This window comes from Mandrillus leucophaeus, unplaced genomic scaffold (genome assembly GCF_000951045.1).
Source record: "Mandrillus leucophaeus isolate KB7577 unplaced genomic scaffold, Mleu.le_1.0 Scaffold121, whole genome shotgun sequence".
NCBI classification, from domain to species: Eukaryota; Metazoa; Chordata; class Mammalia; order Primates; family Cercopithecidae; genus Mandrillus; species Mandrillus leucophaeus.
Window position 1 is genome coordinate 3,344,349 of NW_012100432.1, and position 20,667 is coordinate 3,365,015.

A 20,667-nucleotide genomic window follows, 5' to 3' on the forward strand; every position below is an offset into this window, starting at 1 on the left:
CGCTCCCTCTGGCCGGGGCTCTGCGGGGCCGGGGCTGCCGGCGGGGCGGCGTGTTTGTTTCGTCTTTGAAACTGACAAAGAGTTGTCCTAACCTTTCCGAGAAACCCGGGAGGCCGAAGAGGGGCACCCGGCGCTGGCGGCGCCAAGCCGACTGCTCCAAGCAACTGTTCGGCTTCGGGAGGGGACGTGGGTCTCCCAGACAGCGCAGAGAAGCGCTTTCCTCGAAAACCGCCCTGGGAGGAGAACTTTCGCTTCACGTCGGGGGTTTCACAGAGCCTCGGCCTCCCCACACCCCTTTCTTTCCCAGAGTCGGGCTCGCCAAAGTGTGCCAGTGCGCACCGAGGAAAACTAAGCCGACGCGGGGTGGAAATAAATAACAACGTGCCTCGTCGCTGAACCAGGCAACTTCCCCTCTAGAACGACAGCTGCCGAAGAAAGCATCTGCCACACGTTTGCTAAGAAATAATTCTTTAAATTCCTTTCTTATTTATACAACAATAGCAACAACAAAAGCTACTCTCAATAAGCACTTTAGGATGACCTTCTCTATTAGAAATAGTCACTGCTCTTTCAGGCTATTGAAAGCTGAGTTACAGTGTTTTTTTAAAAAGTCAACAATATGCTAAACTTTGTTGGCTCAACTGACACGATTTAAGCGTCAGGTTAATCTAGTCCGTTTCGGCGACTCTAAAAAATCACCTATTTACCACCTTCAAACTTGGAGAAAAACTTCCTGGCCTGTATATTTTTTTTTAAAGACACACACACAAAATCCACACACACATTTTTATTCTTTTTCTCAAAATATTAGAGGAAAAGGAATAATGTGACATCAATGAATACCTATTTGCCCTCAAAAAAAAAAAAAAAAAAAAGGCAACAAAATCTGACCCAGTAATTCCAGGAGTTTTACTTGAAAGTACATTTTGATGTGAGGTGTATTAAATGCAGGTTACTACAAACCATAAAGAATATTGGTAATATTTCCAATCAAGCAAATGCCTGAATTTCAACAGGGTCAGCGGGGAGCAGACAATTCCCTCTTTACTCTGGCTGTAAAAGAGACAAGCGCGAAGTGACCATCAACGTATGATCAGATGTTAAATGGGCACAGCGCAGATCGCTCTTCACCCTAAAGTGTTTTTGTGTCAGACACCAAATTTATTAATGGGATTTTTTCAGGTCACAAAATGTGACCCCACCCTCTCATGAATATTCAACAGAGAACCAAGGGCGCTTTTGGGGGGTAGAAGGGCCTTAAATCTGCCAGAAAGTCCCCTGATTATCAGTAGAGTTCTGACTCTTAAAGAGACAAGGTGCTCTTTCCGGAGGGGCTGGCAGAGAGCCCCAACGGCAGGAAATAAAAATAAAGGAAGTGCTGTCCAACCAATGTACAGGGAGAAAGTGGAAAGAATCATTTCAAAACGCCTAAGTGACTTTCTTTTTCCCAAAGTATTAAAATTGAGTTTTAATGTTTATAAACAAAAACTGGGATGTACTTTGAATATGCAATGTATTTTTATTTTAGAAACTACGTTCTTCATGAGGCATCTATAAAACTCATGCATGCTTTTAGAATGTGGACTAACTCCTTTGCAGGTCAGTGTTTATCAGCTAATAGTCTCCAGGTGCATCAAAACAAACAATAAACAAGCAAACAAAAAACATTACAGACGCTCATGACCCAGCTGTGGAGACAAGCCTTAAACAAAATAATTAGAGAGTGATGCAATGCAGTGCTTACTCAAGTACTAAATTGCACAGTGGTGGCTGTAAGCACCATGGGACCACAAAGGAGGAGGAGATCACTAGGAGGAGGGGTCTGGGAAGGCCCCTTGGGGAGGTGGCATTTAAAGGCTGATGGTTTGGATAAGGGGGAGGTGACAAAAGAGAGAGGGAAATGGCTTGGCACACTAACTCAGAAGCCACCTGGAGCCCATCTTGCCCTCTCTCCAAACGCAGATGATATGGTGACTCAGAGACTACTTCTGGGCAAGGAAATGTCCCATCAGTGATAAACCTGGATAAACTACATATGCCCAGGTCACTTCGGTTAATTCTAAACTCCTGTGGTCCTGTGCACTTGCCCTGTGTTTGGGATTCAGGAAGAACTGGAACTTCCATAACTGGAGTATAATATAAAATGTTAAAACCAACAGTAACTCATAAGACTTCGTTAAAACCATTGATTAATCACTATGAGCGCCAGGTCATTTTAGAAAAGCTGAATAAGAAAGGCCAACAAAAATATTTTGGATTGTGGGTGTTTTAACAGTCTCATGCAGTTGTCATAATCTGAACACAAATTCCAGCCCCCATTGTACAGAGGAGGAAACTGAGGTTTAGAAAAGCAAAGTGATTTCTCCCAAGAATTAAACATGGCCAGATGCAGTGGCTCATACTTATAATCCCAGCACTTTGGGAGGCCAAGGCAGGAAGACTGCTTAAGCCCATGGGTTTGAGACCACCCTGGGCAATATGGTGGGACTCCGTCTCCAAAACTACACACACACACACACACACACACACACACACATACACACACGGTGAGCCACGTGTGACTGTGCATGCCTATAGTCCCAACAACTTGGGAGACTGAGGTGGCAGGATCACCTGGAGCTCAGAAGTTCAAGGCTGCAGCAAGCTGTGATCGCACCACTGCACTCTAGCCTAGGCAACAGAGCAAGACTCTGTCTTAAAAAATAAAGAAATTAAAAAATAAAACATACTACAGGCCTCCAAGAGGAAGCAGATACTGGATAATTACAGAAAAAGAGAAGCCATAATAAAATAAAATGAATACCTGTGGTGGTGGTGGGGGGGGGGGGTGGATATTGACGGGTAGGCCAATGTTTAAGGAAGAGTAAAGGAAATGCTAAATACCATACTTTAAAAATATTTTTGATGCCCACATCCTAACACCCACAACAGATACAGCTCTTGTTCAAACACCACATATTAAGAAACCTGTCAGTTGCTAAATGAGTCCATTGTGCAGCTGGCTGTGCACTTAAGAACAGATTACTATGATCCCACACCAAACTCTAACCACCAAATAACACACCTGGGACTAAAATCATGTATTATATTTGGTTCTGCTGAGCCTTAGCCTTGAACACAGAAGAAAGTGAAAGGTTTTACTGCCCATTCAGAGCTGAGAATGGAGATAAGATGTATTAAAGGAAGAGTCAGGAGGAGCGGCTCCTCAGGACATTATTCTGTACACTGATGAATGGCCCTGTGGTGAGGCTGATACAGCAATGGTCCCTGGCCCACGTGGTCCTCAGTTACAACGAAAAGGCCTGCTTTTGCCAGAAGCTGCTTGGAAATAACTACAGAAAGGATACGAGCATGGGGCGAAAAATCAACTGTGTGATCAGAGGCCAAAACCTTAATTCAAGTTTGCTGTCTTCTTCTGAACAACACTTGTGTTAACACAACACACATTTTCTTTCCCCTTTCCAATTAATTTAACGGAGTATCCAGGACATACTCTGAAATGACAGAACTTAAAGAGATTCAACCAACTGATTCTGTTGCTGGAGAGAAAAAGCTAAAGCAACAGGAATACAAAATGTAAGCCCAGTAATATGCCTGATGGCCTACCCAGGGAAGCTCGCCTCCCCAGAAGGAGGACAGCTTTAAGTATTTCTCCAAAGAATGCCAACGGGGCAGCCAATTAGACTTACTAAATTGCAACAGCAATGCCCCATTCCTGAGATCTGGGGATTTGTCTCCAAGGAACCACCATTCTGTGTTGATTTAAGCAGTGCTTTTACTTAAAAATATAAATTAATACATCATCCATCTACAGGGAGCTAAGGCAGTTAGCTCCATATTGATATTGTTTATGTCACTGTTATGCGTATGTTGACAATGAAGCTAATTATGTTGTTTTTCTTCTGTGCCTGCAAGTTTGGCCGGGGGAAAACACTGAGTTCTCACTGTTCCATAGGAGTTTTAATTCCCCTTAATGCATCCTCCAAATTGCCGTTTGCATTTTCATGTAATGCAACATTTTATAATGCCATTGCTTCTGGCTAATTTGTATATACACAGTATGACATGTCAACATTCAGGTGACTTATGAGTATGATGAGCTTTGGAAAATATCAACCTAAAAACAAACCCCTTATTCTAAAAGCATTCATAAGCATCAGAGGTAAACAAAATCATGACAGAAAAGAAAAATGACAACATACTTTCCTAACTGTGCATCTAACAGTAATAAACTACCCTCTCTCATGTATGATAAAACCATAATCCCTTGTTTTAACATAATGTAAAATTTGTTAATGGACTGTTTCTGCCATGAAGTTAGAACAGATTACACGGAAGTGTGCAGAGTTCTTGAAAAGGTACATGTTTTGGGGCAGTAGAGCATGTCCCAAAGTGCCGTATCCTTCAGATATCAGGGGGAAAAAATCATTGCCGCCACCACCACCACCAAGTATGATTTGTTATTTCCCTCCCGAAGAGTGACAGTATTTTTGGCCCACCCACAGGCAAACCCTCGATTTTTAAGCATAACCAGAAATGGGGCACTGAAGGGGAAAGAAAAGATGGCTCTTGGGGAATGAAATTACATTTTAATTTTTTTTAACGTTTAATTATGTAGAAATCGCTGAATATCAGATAAAGGCAACTGACCACCTTTATTTAGTATAGTCAGCTTTTCCAGAGATCTGTGGTGTGCAGCAAGCCTGCAAAGAGGCAAAGGGAGCGTGTCCCATCCTGCCCTCTGAACAATGCTCACACATCTTCCTCCCATGCAACGCCACCCTCCTCTGACCCTAGGTTGACACACCCTCATGTCAAAACCTTCTTTACGCCTGCCCTCTGCTGGCAAGCCTGCCAGGATTAGGAAATTTTGACTACTTTAACTTATTCAAAAGACAACTTTTAAAGCCAGACAGAGAAAGGACATGTAATGAACTATTAACTGGAATATATAAATTAAGACATTTAAACAAAATGGGGAGAGGAAGGGGGGCACCCCTAGTGAAATATGGCACTTTTAATGTAAAAATGCACATTCGTCTATTCTATTGCCTGCTCGTTCACGGCAGGGGAGTGCCAAACTTTATATTTTAGCTTGCCTAAGAGAACAACCTGTATTACTGTTGGGCATCTTGCCTTCTTTTGCTCACTCTCCAGGGAGAGCATGTCGGCGCATTTTCAATAAAACACCTTCTTAGCACTAATGGGCCACTGTTCCCATTTCAGTGGTCCCTAAGGTTTCACGATACAGTATATTTAGCTGACTCGCAGTTCGAGTTTTCTTCTGGCATTCCTAAGATCCACAAAATGGAAAGAGAAAAAAAAAAAAAAAAAAAAGCAAAAGAAGAGTACTTGCTCATCCTTTGTTTAAGTAAGAAAACAGTCAACTTTGAGACTGATTAGCTGGTAGGACTTACACAAAACAAGGGCACTCTCGGGCCCTCTCCCCTACTACGCGAACCCTCCGCGCACGTGTGGGCCAGGCTCCCAGCTAAAGGAGGGCTCTGGGCATTAGAGGTAAATTTCCGCAGCAGCGTGCTGGGGTTTAACAGTGCAACTCCTGTCAGTGTCAATGGGAAGCACGAGGCCTGTACAAATCCCTGCATACCATTTCAAAAATATATCTCCAAGACGGGAAAATGAAGCTTAGCAGTTGCAACCTCAAAAGCATTCAGGAAGTAGCACTCTTGACAGCGCTTTAGATGCCGAGTAAATGCTCTTATAAAGAACACCCAATCCACCCGACAATAAATCTTACACCGGGGAAGCCAGCACAGGGCTGTGGAATCCCCTCCAAGATAATTGCCTTCCACACTGTGTGGCATAGAAACCGCTACACAGAAAACATTTTCTGGGGCTCTGCAGCTTGCTATGGCTTGCTTTGCTTTCCTTAATAGTCACCAATTACACAGACGCTCACACCCTATCTTTAAGAGTGACCATATAAAAGCCTCAAGGTTCGTCTCCTTTTCTAGAAAAAAACATTGCAAGGCCAGTTCTAGTGGGGAGGGGGTGGGAGAGGGAGGTTGAGAACAGATGTGTGTAAGAACTCAGGAATGGAATCTGACACAGGCATCCAGGTGAGCAACCCTGGGTGTCTCCACTTTCCAGTCTTTGACGGTTCATGTAGTTTCCAGACAGCTCCAAGTACTGGAGCTCATCTACAGGCCGCTGAAGCGGTCAGCACATCTTTTCTAGTCCACAGTGGCCTCAAGCAGGCTGTTTAACTCAGATAGTACAGGAATACTAGATATGACTTAGGATTCTATTAACGACTTTGTCAGGAATAATAGTGTGATTGTGGGCAAGTCACGTCACCTCTCTGTGCCTGCACATTTCAGCTAAACAAAGAGGAAGATGGATGAGATCTCTCTATAATTTCTTTTTTTTTCTTTTTTTTTTTTTTTGAGACGGAGTCTCGCTCTTGTCACCCAGCCTGGAGTGCAATGGTGCATCTTGGCTCACTGCAACCTCCACCCCCTGAATTTAAGCGATTCTCTTGCCTCAGCCTCCCAAATAGCTGGGATTACAGGCACCTGCCACCATGCCTGGCTAATTTTTGTATTTTTAGTAGAGACGAGGTTTCACCATGTTGCCCAGGCTGGTCTCAAACTCCCGACACCTCTGGTGATCTGCCTGCCTCAGCCTCCCAAAGTGCTGGGATTACAGGTGTGAGCCACTGCGCCCAGCCTCTATAGTTTCTTTAACAACAACAACAACAACAACAACAACAATGACGATGACAACAACAACAACAACAGCTACCATTACTGCTATCATTACACCTATCATGTACCAGGTGTACATTTTACATTAGCAAAGGACTAATCTCTAGGTATTTTCTGCTTACAATTAGTATCCTATATAAAACTACCAGAAATAGGGCTGGGTGCAGTGACTCATGCCTATAATCTCAGTGACTCAGGAGGCCGAGAGAGGAGGATCAGTTGGGGCCAGGAATTCAAGACCAGCTAGGGCAATGTAGCAAGACCCTGTCTCTAAAATGTTTTTAAAAATTACCCAGGCATGGCATGCATCTGTAGTCCTAGCTACTCCAGAGGCTCAGGTAGGAGGACTGCTTGAGCCCTGGAGGTTGAGGTTGCAGTGAGCCCTGATCACGTCATTGCACTCTACTCCACAGCCTGGGCAACAAGAGTGAGACCCCATCTCTACAATGAATGAATGAAACCAGAACCACCAGAAATATGGTTTAAAATTATAAATAGGATTTTAGAGTTCAATAATCTCAAACACTGTCATGTGTACAATGAGCCAGGGAACAACAACCAAAAAAATGTTTTTTGGGAAAAACCCAAAACCTTTATTGGGATGTTCTCTAGGTCATAAGCCCCATGAAACATCAACAACTTGTAGTGCATACAGTAAGTCACATACATGCTTTAAGACTTGGTAGATTTAGTTGACGGGGTCAGATGAAGACTCTCAAACAACTTGACTTCTAAACATATTTATGTTTTTTTGTGCTTGTGACTTTTTCATCCTCTTCCTTAACCACTTTGGTTCTTTTATTTCAACCATGTCTGCTTTCATCAAAAAGATTTCTGACTATCCAATCCAGCCTCCCAAACCACTTGCTTGCTTCTGTTGGCTGCATATTGGAAAGGAGAGATGAGTTTTAAGCATCAGGTGGCTGCTACTGATGGGGGGTGCCTTTTCCATCTCCGACTGAAGCCACAGCTAAGGTTTAGATTGGATTGCAAGGGACATTTGGAAGAAAGAGTTATCTCACAGAGACATCAGACCCCTTTTGTATTAATAGTTTAATAACGTTTTGTATTAATAGTTTAATAATGTCTTGAGAAAATGCATACAGAAATGCAGTCTAGCCTGCAGGCCAATTATTTATTTTTTATTATTTCAAATGGCATTTCATCCTTCATGAAGAAAAGCAGTAGATGAAGCAGGAAGCTTTCAGGTCATATAGAACTTCCCTCTTTTCAAACAAATAAGGCATTGTGTTTGAACAATAGGAGGAATGTCTAATTGATCTTAATTAAATTCAGTGATGTCCAATTTTTGAGATGGGTCAGAACACATCTATGTAATGTCACAACCCAACAGACCAGACCTTTGAAATCAGGGCGCGCTGTGGTTAACTGTTCTCTGACACCCTTTTTCATCCATTCACCATTCCACTGGGCTACTAACTTATTCTCCCCTCTAACTTTGTTCTCTGCTTATACCCTTCTCTATGCCTCATGTGAATCCTGACCTCTTCCTGCCTTGGGGCTTACATTTTAACAACAGCAACAGCAACACCCCTTATCTCTGAAGTTTGCAAAGCCCTGTGAACATTCTTACCACAACCTATGAAACAGGAATCCTATAACCACCTTCACTGCACATAGAGAAGGCTACCTGGAGTTTGAAGCAGAAGAGATGTGAGTTTGAACCCAGTATTTGTTACGCATCAGCAATGTAGGTGAGTTGCAAAAGTTTATATTATCCGCATTTCCTCATTTGTAAAGTGGGAATGATTATCTGCCTCAGAGTAGATAGATGTTTCTGTTATTATTTTCTGAGGTGGTGTCAACTTCTAAATTAATGCCTCCTAATTTGGGAGCATCGGTGTGAATATTTTACCCAATGTATGGCAAGTACACAGTGTCTAGCAAACCCTCCAATGTTGTTCACAGTTAGGGGACTTGTCTGAGGTCCTTTGGCTGGTGAATGGAAGAGCTGGGATGTGACTGTGTCCTCCAGGGTTCAGTTTCCTGCATTAGGGACCCTCTTCATTTGCTGGTTACAGAGTTTGGACAACTTTAAGACAATGCTAAGGTAACAGGACCAGAGCCACTCATGAACAGGGAGGTGCAGGAAATCCTCTAAAGAAGCCACCAATCACAAACTGGGAAGCACATACTGTGACCTTGACACAGGATTTGACAAAGAAAGGGAAAATGAGGGAAGGGTTGGTGCCTGGTAATAAGATGGCTGAGAAATACAGCAATACTTATGGGAATGTGTGGTGCATTTGGCATTTCCTATAAAAGTGTTTAATCCTACAAACAACCCTATGAAGTAGGCATTATTATGCCCACTTAACAGATAGATAAACTGAGGCTCTAAGAGCTTGCATTATTATTATTTGAAATGGAGTCTCGCTCTGTCACCCAGGCTGGAGTGCAGTGGTGTGATCTTGGCTCATTGCAACTTCCGCCTCCCGGGTTCAAGTGATTCTCCTGCCTCAGCCTCCCCAGTAGCTGGGACTACAGGTGCCTGCCTCCATGCCTGGCTAATTTTTGTATTTTTAGTAGAGACAGGGTTTCACCATATTGGCCAGGCTGGTCTCAAACTCCTGACCTCAGGTGATTCACCCACATCGGCCTTCCAAAGTGCTGGGATTACAAGTGTGAGTCACTGTACTCGGGCTGCTTAAATTATTTAACCAGTATCTTGAAGCCAGTCAGTGGGGTGTTGGGACTTGAATGACTCCAAAACAAGGCTTCTATCCCATATGCCAATCTGGAGACGAGGCTTGGGGGTAAAACTAAGCCTGGGAGAACAAAGGGGCTAGTTCAGTCTTACTCCCATGGAAAATAAATGTGACCAAGTGTCACTGATTAGTCAGCATAATGGAAGCTAAAATAACACAAAGTTAAAATTCTGATGTCCTCTTTGATTCTTACGGGAATCCACAGTGACAACCCACAACTGGGCTGGCTGTATGCAGGAGTGGGAAGATCGAGGGAGTGAGACCAGTGGTTCACGCATTCTTTTTGAGTTACTTCTCGATTAAGCAGTTTCTTATACTCCCATCTCCACTGCTGGAAACAGAGACAGACGGACACCGATGATCTTCTCTCATCTCCTTCTGACACATGACTGAGCAGCCTCAATGCCCGAGTTCTCCTGGTAATACACAGTGTCTCAGATGTAAACAGGAAACATCAGGGTGGCGGAGCTTATTTGGTCTCTAATCGTAAAAGGCAGGGAGAGAATTCAGCATGGTGACTGCAGAGACACTGCCATCAGTTCTGATCCTGGTGATACTATTCTCTGGCTGTACATTTAGTAAATTGCTGGTTTCTATAGACTTCAGTTTCCTCATCTATAAAAAAGAACTAATCCTAGTACTTCACCCACACAAGGTTTAAATGAGATAAAACAGATCAGTGGCTGGCACACAGTAAGCACTTAAAATGCTTCCTAATGTATCATTATTACTATTACTACATACCACTTTTCCTTCAGTTTCTTCCTTTTGCTATAATGAAATTACAGAAGCCAAAACTTATTTTAGTTCCCTAGACTTCTTATTTTTTTGTGCTGTAGGTACTGTTGATCCTCACTCCAAAATTTAACTCAGCAGCGGCAGCTCCTTCAGCCAAACAATGGAAGAAGACATTTGATTGTTTTGTTTTTTAACCAGGGTTACTAGATCAAGAGTCATCTTTTAAGAGGCAAAATAGCAGTCCCACTTAAATCTCGAGGTTACTGGTGTGCTACACACCCCAACCAGTTCATCACTTGCATGTGGTGAAAGAGTATGGTGGTTTGCTAAACACTGAGCTCTCAAGGACCCAATGGGTTGTTTTTTTAAAAATAGATAGGGTCTAACCCTGTCACCCAGACTGGAGTGCAGTAGCACAATTATGACTCACTGCAGCCTCAATCTCCTGGGCTCAAGGGATCCTCCTGCCTTAGCCTCCCCAGTAGCTGGGACCACAGGTATGCACCACCAGGCCTGGCTAAATTTTATTTTTCTTTTTTGTAGAGACAGGGACTCTGTATGTTGCCTAGGCTGGTCTCGAACTCCTGGGCTCAAGTGATCTTCCTGCCTCGACCTCCCAAAGGGCTGGGATTACAGGAGTGAGCCACAGTGCCAGGCCTTACTGAGATATTCTAAGGAGGGGTCTCTGCCCCAGTGTCAAGAACAATGAACTGTAGGTTGGTCAACATGAGATCTAATTTATGGAATCTTCGGCCTATATTTTTTCAATGTTTTGTTACTCACAGTGGAGTCTGTCTCCAGAAAGGCTGGCTTTCAACGCAGTCCCAGCCACCCTGGCTCCAGAGAGGGCTCAGCTTGCACCCAAATAGCATCATAGTTTAACAGGCTGACTTTAAGATTATTTTTCAAGTTCCCAATACCCAACTAACTCAAAGAAAGAAATGGAAATATCTTTTCTTTTCTTACCATCATGTGATCATTTGCTGAATTAACAAACACGTAAATATGCAGACATCAGAAAAGAAAGGCTCCTACTTTGGCCTCAGGGAAAGGAGAACTTCTAGAATAAGACAAGAGTTATGCTGAAGATGAAAGGATAATGCTCTGCCCTAGGGAGATGGACAGGCAGGACCGGGAAGGGCATCTGAGCTACTGGAATGGCACGTGCCAACATTCATATGGCAGACAACATGAGTCAGAATACCAGAGAATGTGAAGGATTTGGTGTGGCTGGGGTGATTATAATTCATGCTCCAGCTCCCTTCCTTTGAGATGAATAGTGTTTTTTCTTTTTCTTAATTTCACCTGTATTTCCTATCTCAAAAATTTACTTATCTCTTTCTCTTCTCATTCTTCCTGTTTTGAGCATGGTCTCTGTTCTTCTTTATTCATGTCATGTCCATGATTAACATGATCTCATCCAGCCTTGCCCTCAGCTGGGTCAAACACACATACATAGTTTTCCTCCAAGTTAGCAGAGTTTGGTGTTCTTTATTCGTATCCTGGCATGCTCTCAACGGTGATTGCTAAGCTTCTAAGCCAGAGATGTTTGAGTCAGTGGATCTCTAATACGTCTCTGAAATTTTTGAAGTGTTAATCTGACATTCACACGGGGAATAGGAACACATAAAGTTATGGAGCATGGGCTCATGGGTTAGATATTTCAGTCACCAAGTGTTTAAATAATATCACATCAGGCATGGTTATCTTATTATACAATTAAGTAGAACAAAACTTGAAGAGAGCTCACATCCAAGCACGGGCAAACTTCTAAAACATCAAGGACTTGTATGCTAATCCTTCTTAGATTTCTAGGAGAGGAAATAGAACTCTAACAAAAACGGCAGAGTCAAGGCTACCATTGACTTTTCACATGTCACTCCCATTCTGCAGCAAGGTGTCAATCCCTGAACCCTGAGGTCTCTTTTTAGTGCACTCTCTCCTAAGGCAGCATCGCTGCACTGGAGTGAAGGTGGCTCTCGTTAATTTTTATTTACTTGTTCCTTATGAACTAAGTGGGGAGTGGGGGAAAAGACAGCTAAAGTACACTGAAACTGAATGTCATGAAAAGCAGAAAGGAGCCAAGTCTAAACAAAAAGTATTCCTCTATTAGGCAAAATTATCCTTTTTAACAGGAATGCACATACACAGAAGGAGAAGAGGTCACTAACCTAGCCATCTTCCCATCCATGGCACTAAATTTGGGGTGTTCCCACTTCCCTGACTTCCTATAGCATTCACTCTCTGTGCTACTCACTTCATCATTCCATTACATATTGAATTAGCTCATCAAACGCCATTGTACATAACCCTGTACATACCGCTCCTCAGCAAAGATTTCATGAATTTTATAAACAAATGAATAAACCAATGAATGAATGTTTTCTATTTTCTCTTCTTTCCCTTACTCCCCTCTCACCTCATCCCCTCCTGAGAAGCATTTATGTTTCCTGTGCATATATATATATATATATATATATTTTTTTAGACGGAGTTTCATTCTTGCTGCCCAGGCTGGAGTGCAATGGCGCAATCTCAGTTCACCGCAACCTCCACCTTCTGGGTTCAAGCAATTTTTCTGCTTCAGCCTCCTGAGTAGCTGGGATTACAGACAGGCGTCACCATGCTCATTTAATTTTGTATTTTTAGTAGAGGCAGGGTTTCTCCATGTTTGTCAGGCTGCTCTCGAACTCCCGACCTCAGGTGATCCGCCCGCTTTGGCCTCCCAAAGTGCTAGGATTACAGGCGTGAGCCACCATGCATGGCCTCCTGTGCATATTTTCTCTAAACTGTAAGCTCTGAGAGATGGATTGTGTGCTCTTTCTTCTTTCTTCACCTGTGGTGCATTTCACATAGTGTTAAGAAAAAAGTAATTAAGTCCTTGCTAAATAGTAGCATCTCTATACATAAGACAAGCATTCAATGAGAAGAGAAGCATCCCTATATTGCCATGTTTAGAGACTAAAATCTTGTTGATGATGATTTTATGACTGAGTGACCTCATCATATGCAAAAAGTGCATTTGTATACAGCAATCAATGATTAGACTCTTTGAAAGCTAAAAAACAAAACAAAGCTGGGTACAAACCATGATTCAGAGATTACACAAATAACAAATGTCATTTTATGGCTGTGAGTAAACTTGGATGACTTACCCTAATACAACTGTACCTACTAAAGGTAGACAGCTATCCAGGGTTTTTAAAAATCATCTGTCTTTCATTTCTCTTCCTAATTTTGTCAAATGAAAAGAATTCTTCTGAATGGACCTAAGACTGGAAGGGCACGAAAAGCAGTTTCTCTAAACTGCTGACAATACCAGCACATCGTGCAACTAGATAACGTTGCCCAAGGAGCTTCCACTTCATTTTGTTTTCCCTCCAATGGCTCTTCACTGATGCAGCTAAGAAAGAGAAGGAGGAGGAAAGACCCACAGGAAGACTGCAGCCCAGACTTCACTGGAGCCACTAGTCATAAATAGTGGCAACCTTAACCCTTCTCCTTGGAAACAGAAGAGCTAGTGTGACCTCTGCTTCTCTTTCGTTACCTGGATTCTGGGAACTGCAGATTTAAGAACTAAGTTCATCCCAACAGTGGATGCTATGGAACTCCTGCATGGTAACAACTCGCCCGCTTCCTACCACGCCCACTCACAGTTTGGTTTTGCCCCTTCCTGCTAAAGTCCTAAACAGGTTCTGGTTTTGTTTAAAGCACGTAGCTAGTATTTGGTAAGTGACGGGCAAGGCCACCCACTCTGTCTTGCCCCTGCGCCCCTCCAAATAGAGTGCCCAGAAATGAGCATGGCGGGACAGGTGTCTGCCCCTCTAGTCCAGAGGAGGACAGAAGTCCAACTCCTCATTATTCTATTAATGCAGTCTAAAGTCCTTGCCCCTGCTCCCCACCTAGGTCTCAACTTGCTCCTACTGGCGTTACAATCATCCCTCACTAATTGTCACACGAACCACTGTTAAGTTAGAGTTCTTCACTCTATGCTAGTACCGTGGTATGGGCTTTGCATTCATGTCCATTAATCATCTTTTTCATTTTGATCGAGAATTTCAGCCTGCTGAGACTTTGTTTAAAAAAAATCTTGATTTTTCATCTCAGCATATTAACTCTTCCCCATCCTCCCTCGACAGAGACAATTTATATTATCTCTAAATGTCTTGGATCCTATTCATCTGAGAGATACTGTGATCAGTTTTCTAAATGTGTGCATTCCAATGTTTCACAACATCTAAACTGGGGTGCTATTGTCATTATTTGACAATTAAGACGACCTGTTCACATCAGGGCTTACTCTCATTTATCACCTACTCCTGGCGTGGGGTTATTCCTGTACTTATTACCTGTACTAAGAGAGGTCCGGCCCTGCCTCCTCCTGCCACCTTCACTCAGCACCCAGCACAGTGCCTGGCTCTCAGCAGAGGCTTCATTGACAAAAATTTTTGAATGCACAGATGAGCGAGCTTACTTAATCTTTACCATAACCCTATGAAGATTCTATTTTCAGTCTACATTTTATAGATGAGAAAACTGAGGTCTAGAAACTTAAATAACTCACTCAGAGGTAGGCACCTGTTACACAGAACCAGCATTTAAAAATAATGCCTAGAATGTATAAACAACATGCACAAGACATGCCAATTGCTCATTTCAGAGCAGGACCCCCAAATCAGGTCTTGTGCTTCTCTTTCTGGTGAATCACTAGTGTGGACCATACCTCTTCAATCACCTCTTCTACCAGCTTTCTGTTTCTCTTTTCTGCAGAAACAGACGTAGCTAAAGAAATTTCCAAATTAAAACCTGGCAATGGTTTCTATATTCTTGTTTCCTAAACCTATAAATCAAAACTGTCTAAACAGGTCATAAATGTTCCTCAGCAATATAATGGGAAAAGTTCTGATTTATAGTGCCGGTAGAATAATTTTAAATAATTACATAAGAGTTTTGAAAAAATGCAATTAACACCTTTAATTTTTTGAGATGAAAATGAATCTCTGGAGATGACTGTTCCCATACATAAAGATAGCCAGTTAAAAAATAAAAATAAAGCTACAAGATGCAACTGTGTCTGAAAGATCCTATGGAGACAGAGAATAGGAGCTACTGTTTACAATGGGAATTCACTAGCGTGACCACATCAATAAATGTTTAACTTTGTCACATTATTACACAATAACAACACAATCATCAAATGTACTACTGAACATCACAATTAAATCACCAAATAAACATCTTATTTCTATTCAGCCCCAGCTGATGGCTTTCTGCCTCTGTACTGCTTTGACACATCCTACCACACTGTCCTTTGGAACACTTCAAATCCACCTACCTGCTCTCGCAAATCTGGCCAATGTTCTTTCCTTCCTCTATCTCTTCATTTGTGATTCATCTCCTTCAGAATCCAACCTTCTACAGATGAAGTCACTCCAAGCATTCATCCTTAACCCTAATTTCCCTGAGTACCAAAGAGAGTCTTACCATCTCCGAATTTCCTTCTTCTGGCTTAGCAAGCAGTAGTAGTTATGATTTTACTCAATGAACCCATTTCTCAAGCGCACTTAAGATACTAATCTTTCTCTTTTGTCTCTCACTGGGTGATCTTCACTTTGGCTCATTCTACCAGCACTTTGTCTGAAACCTTTACCTCCACAGGAATTGCAACTCTGAAAGTGGCACAAGGAGGCAACCTCAGAGTAAACTAATTTTTTAAGTATACACTGCTTAATGCTAACTGTTCTGCATGTGTCCAGGTTTACCTTGGATACAACACTAAACAAGAATGAAGCAGAACTTGACTTTCCTCAGGGCTCCTTCAGATCCAGTGGGAATCTGAAAAGTGTTCTAACACTCCATAATTCAAACATTGAAATGGTCCAAGGTATCTCCCCAGTTCTTTCCAGCTCAGTAATTACACAAAGAGAACCCTCAGCCTCAGTCATTCTCCTGGTCATCAGAATTAAGAAGAAGACGACATACAATCACAGAAACTGTGATCTGGAATAGATTTAGCGATCATCTTAATCCCACCCCCTCATTTTCCAGATAAGGAAACTGATGCCCAGGAGGGAAAAATGAAGAGCCAAAGGTCATACCTCTAAATAGTTACAGGCAGAACCGAGAGCAGAACCTCAAACCTGTGACTCCTTATTAAACATTCTTTCCACTGCTTCATGCCACTAGACAAGGAAGATACATGAGGAACCACAAAACTAAAATAATCAGCCTCCAACACTTTGAACTGTTTTGGCTGGGGGATATGTAGGGAGAAAACAGTCTTTCTGTATTTGCTGGAAGGAGCAGTGCTTTTTATTTCCACTACAAATTATGAATGAAAAATACACCTAAGTATTACTCACCAAAGGCACCAGATAAGATTTAAGTCATGTTCCGTGGTCATTCACATTTCACTTGTCTACTATGTAGCTTGATTTTGTCATTAACCCAGGGCTGAACTGTCCACACTACTACATGAACCCAGGACTAGAACTGTACACACTACTAGTCACACATGGCTATTTAAATTTAAATGAATTACACTTAAATAAAATAATTTAGTTCCTCTAACATATTATCCACATTTGAAGTGCACAATAGCCAATATGGCTAGTAACTACCATGCTGCAAAGTGCAGACACAGAATAGACAGTGCTGGGCTGGGCGCGGTGGCTCACGCCTGTAATCCCAGCACATTGGGAGGCCAAGGCAGGCAGATCACTTGAGGTCAGGAGTTTGAGACCAATCTGACCAACATGGTGAAACCCTGTCTCTACTAAAAATACAAAAATTAGCTGGGCGTGGTGGCGCATGCCTGTAATCCCAGCTACTCAGGAGGCTGAGGCAGGAGAATTGCTTGAACTTGGGAGGCGGAGGTTGCAGTGAGCCGAGATTGCACCACTGCACTCCAGCCTGGGCAACAGAACAAGGGTCTGTTTCAAAAAAAAAAAAAACAAAAAACCAAGAATAGATGGTGCTGATGTCTAGAACATACTAGTCTGTGAAATGGGCATGGGCGTATATGAAAGCAATCAGCAACCACATAAATTATAAGTTTGCAAACACCACATGTTCTCACTCATAAGTGGGAGCTGAACAATAAGAACACATGGACACGGGGAGGGGAACGTCACACACTGGGGCCTGTCAGGGGGTGGAGGGGCAGGGGACGGAGAGCATAGGAGAAATACCTAATGTAGGTGATGGGTTGATGGGTGCAGCAAATCACCAGGGCACGTGTATACCTATGTAACAAACCTGCACGTTCTGCACATGTAACCCCAGAACTTAAAAGTATAATAATAAAAATAAAAAGAAAACAAATGAAAATTGTAAGTTTGATATATAAACTTTTTACAGTATAAAGGGACTGCAGAAATATTCCAGAGCAACTTTTTCTGGTTTCCAATGAAGGAACTGAGTCCTAAGACATTTATTTATACTGCACTCCCAAGCTATATAGGCAGTTAGTTCCAGGTTTGGGATTAAATGTCGAATTGTCCAAATCTAGGAAGTGATTTTTCCGCTAACCAGCTGACTGGCTGAACAATATGGCTAGCAATATGATATGGCTCATCCGCTTTAAGATAAGGGACAAAATGTCTATATAGCACCTACTCCTCCATCTTCTAAAAGGAAACTGAGTCGCAACAAGTTACTCCTTACCTATTCTGGATCTCCGTGGTTTCAAGGGAGCCAGCGCCATCCAGGGGAATGCAGGGCTGGATACAATGCTAGGTCCCACTGATCTAGTTTGAATAGATGTCCCCACCAATTCTTGTGTTGAATTGTAATCCCCAGTGTTCAAGGTGGGGCCTGGTGGGAGGTATCTGGGTCACAGGGGCAGATCCCTCATGGTTTGGTGCTGTCCTTGTGACATGAGTTCCCCTGAGATCTGGTTAATAAGTGTGTGCCCCCGACCCCCAAATCTCTCTCTCACTCCCGCTCTTGCTATGGGACATGCTGGCTCCCCCTCTGCCTTCCACCATGAGCAAAAGTTCCCTGAGGCCTCCCCAGAAGCTGAGCAGATGCTGACACCATGTTAATGTGGCTTGTGTAACTATGAGCCAAACAAACCTCTTTTCTGTATAAATTACCCAGCCTCAGGTATTTCTTTATAGTGATACAAGAACAGCCTAACACACTTACCAATCAGCACATCCCCTCCCTTCTCCACAACGACTGGTTCATGTATAGATAAGTGACCCAAGTCACTCACTTGGTTCAAGGACTTTTGCTGGGATTACTGAGCAAGAGATACTCGTTCCGAGGGGTTGCCAAGCTGTTAATATGTGAAGCAGGGACTCTTATAAGCCCTCTGGCCTCAGCAAGGGAAAAAACCTGGCAAAGAATGGAGCCAATAGGAAAGAAAGAAAACAGAACAGAACAATTGGAACAGACCCTTCCTGATGACGTTACCTGAGTGCCTGGTTCCAGCTGGGTCTGAGGCCAGGCTAACCCTTGAACTTTTAGGCTCTGTAAGCGTACACACTCTCTCACCCCAACCTCTCATCACTTGCCAGTCTGGGCTGGGTTTTGACATTTGCATGGGAAAAGGTCTTGACTAATACAGGTACCTCCTTCCATAAGAAGATTAGGAAGTGGTCATAGTGTAACACTTCCAAACAACCTAGAAAAGTGCTGCCTGAGGGAAACCCCAAATTACAAGGCACACCATTGCAGCTGCAAATCTTGGTTCATCTGATGCCATTCTGGGAGGGATTCCCCAAGTCAACCCCAACTGTACACGGCCTGTCCCAGCCATGCACCATTCACTAGGTTTCAGTTCACCACCTGTGCATTTTTCTTTCGATCATCCCAATTCACAAATTTCTTACAAGGGTACGCCTGCAACATCACTTTGAAATTCAGTAAAGTATCTCTATTCACTAAGCCCTGGGAATTTCTTCAAGCCATTTTCACCCTCTAAAAAAATAATAAAGAAATCCCCTCAAAGTCTTATGATGACCATACTATTAAGAGTTCTCAGTCCAATGGGTTTTCACTCAAAATTCTTTCAATGTGTGTGGTTTTTTTTTTTCTCTTTACCCCCAAAAACAAACTCTACAATGATTCACTGATTGCTCACCCATGGCTTTGTTTCTCCTTTTTCCTGAATCTGATAGTTTATTTTTTATTCTTGATCCACTCTGCCAAATTATGATAATCTCACTTTCACAGAGTCTGATAATAAATGATTTTTAAAAATTCATTAGCAACTATTTTATTGTAATACATACATTCTGGCGAAATAAACATTTTTCTTCATGGTGGCCTCTTTCAAGTTATATGACTGAAATCACTTACTGAAACCAGGCATGTTAAAATATAGAATAGATTTTTCATGAATAACCTACCCTTGCATAGTTAACACTATTTTTACAAGTCTTTGCTTTCTCCTAAATAAAAGGATTTTTTAAAATAAATAATTGGTGGCCAGGCGCAGTGGCTCACGCCTGTAATCCCAAAACTTTGGAAGGCTGAGGTGGGGGAATCACTTGAGCCCCGGAGTTCGAGACCAGCCGGTGCAACATGGCAAAACCCCGTCTCTACTAAAAACACAAAAATTAGCTGGGCATGGTGTTGGGTACCTGTTAATCCCAGCTACTAGGGAGGCTGAGGCACAAGAGTTGCTTGAATAAATAAACAAACAAACAAACAAACAAACAAATAAATCATTGTTTAAATATATGGATTTGGGCATAAAATAGTCATTCCTTATTAGTGGCTGTTCATTTCTTTCACTCAAAGAAATTTGCCAAAATCCACTCATTTCTATGCATTTTCTGTCCAGCTCCTTAACAGCTTGCAAATACTTTTTTTCTTCCATGTAGCTTTTTGCTTTTCTTTTCTGAGATGGGGTCTCACTCTGTTCCCCAGGCTGGAGTGCAGTGACACAGTCACAGCTCACTGCAACCTCAACCTCAAGGTCAAGCAATCCTCCCACGTCAGCCTCCTAAGTAGCTGGGACTCCAGGTGCATACCACCACATTCAGCTAATTTAAAAAAAAAATTTTTTTTGTAGCGATGGGGTCTCCCTATGTTACCCAGGCTGGCCCTGAACTCCTGGCTTCAAGCAGTTCTCTTGCCTTGGCCTCCCAAAGTGCCTCACATTACAGGTGTGAGCTACTACTGCGCCAGGCCCCACTTAGCTTTTTTACTTCAGCCCATTAATATTTAATATCCCAAAGTTTCATTTATTTTCCTGTTACTATGAAATTCCAGGTGAAGATTGCTGGGCTCCTATGGCTTCAGCTTTTTACTATTAAGGAATATTATATTAGAATCATCAACAACAATCCAGTGAAATTCTAATAACATTATTAGCACTTTTTGTTAAGCGTGTGTCACATGCTGGTTGTCTCTAGCTGGGTGCTTTATGTCCAAGTTTTCATTTGGTTCTTGTGTGGTGGGTATCATTTACAGCCTTTTTTTTTTTTTTTAAATGTGAGTCTCACTCTGTTGCCAGACTG

At 42.4% G+C, this 20,667-nt stretch overlaps 1 protein-coding gene across 6 annotated transcripts in view; it reads right to left on the reverse strand.

Annotated features, from left to right (window-relative positions):
• The window catches only part of FOXP1 (forkhead box P1), a 579,361-nt gene that overhangs the window by 117,850 nt on the left and 440,844 nt on the right, over positions 1-20,667 (reverse strand). The window lies entirely within an intron of this gene.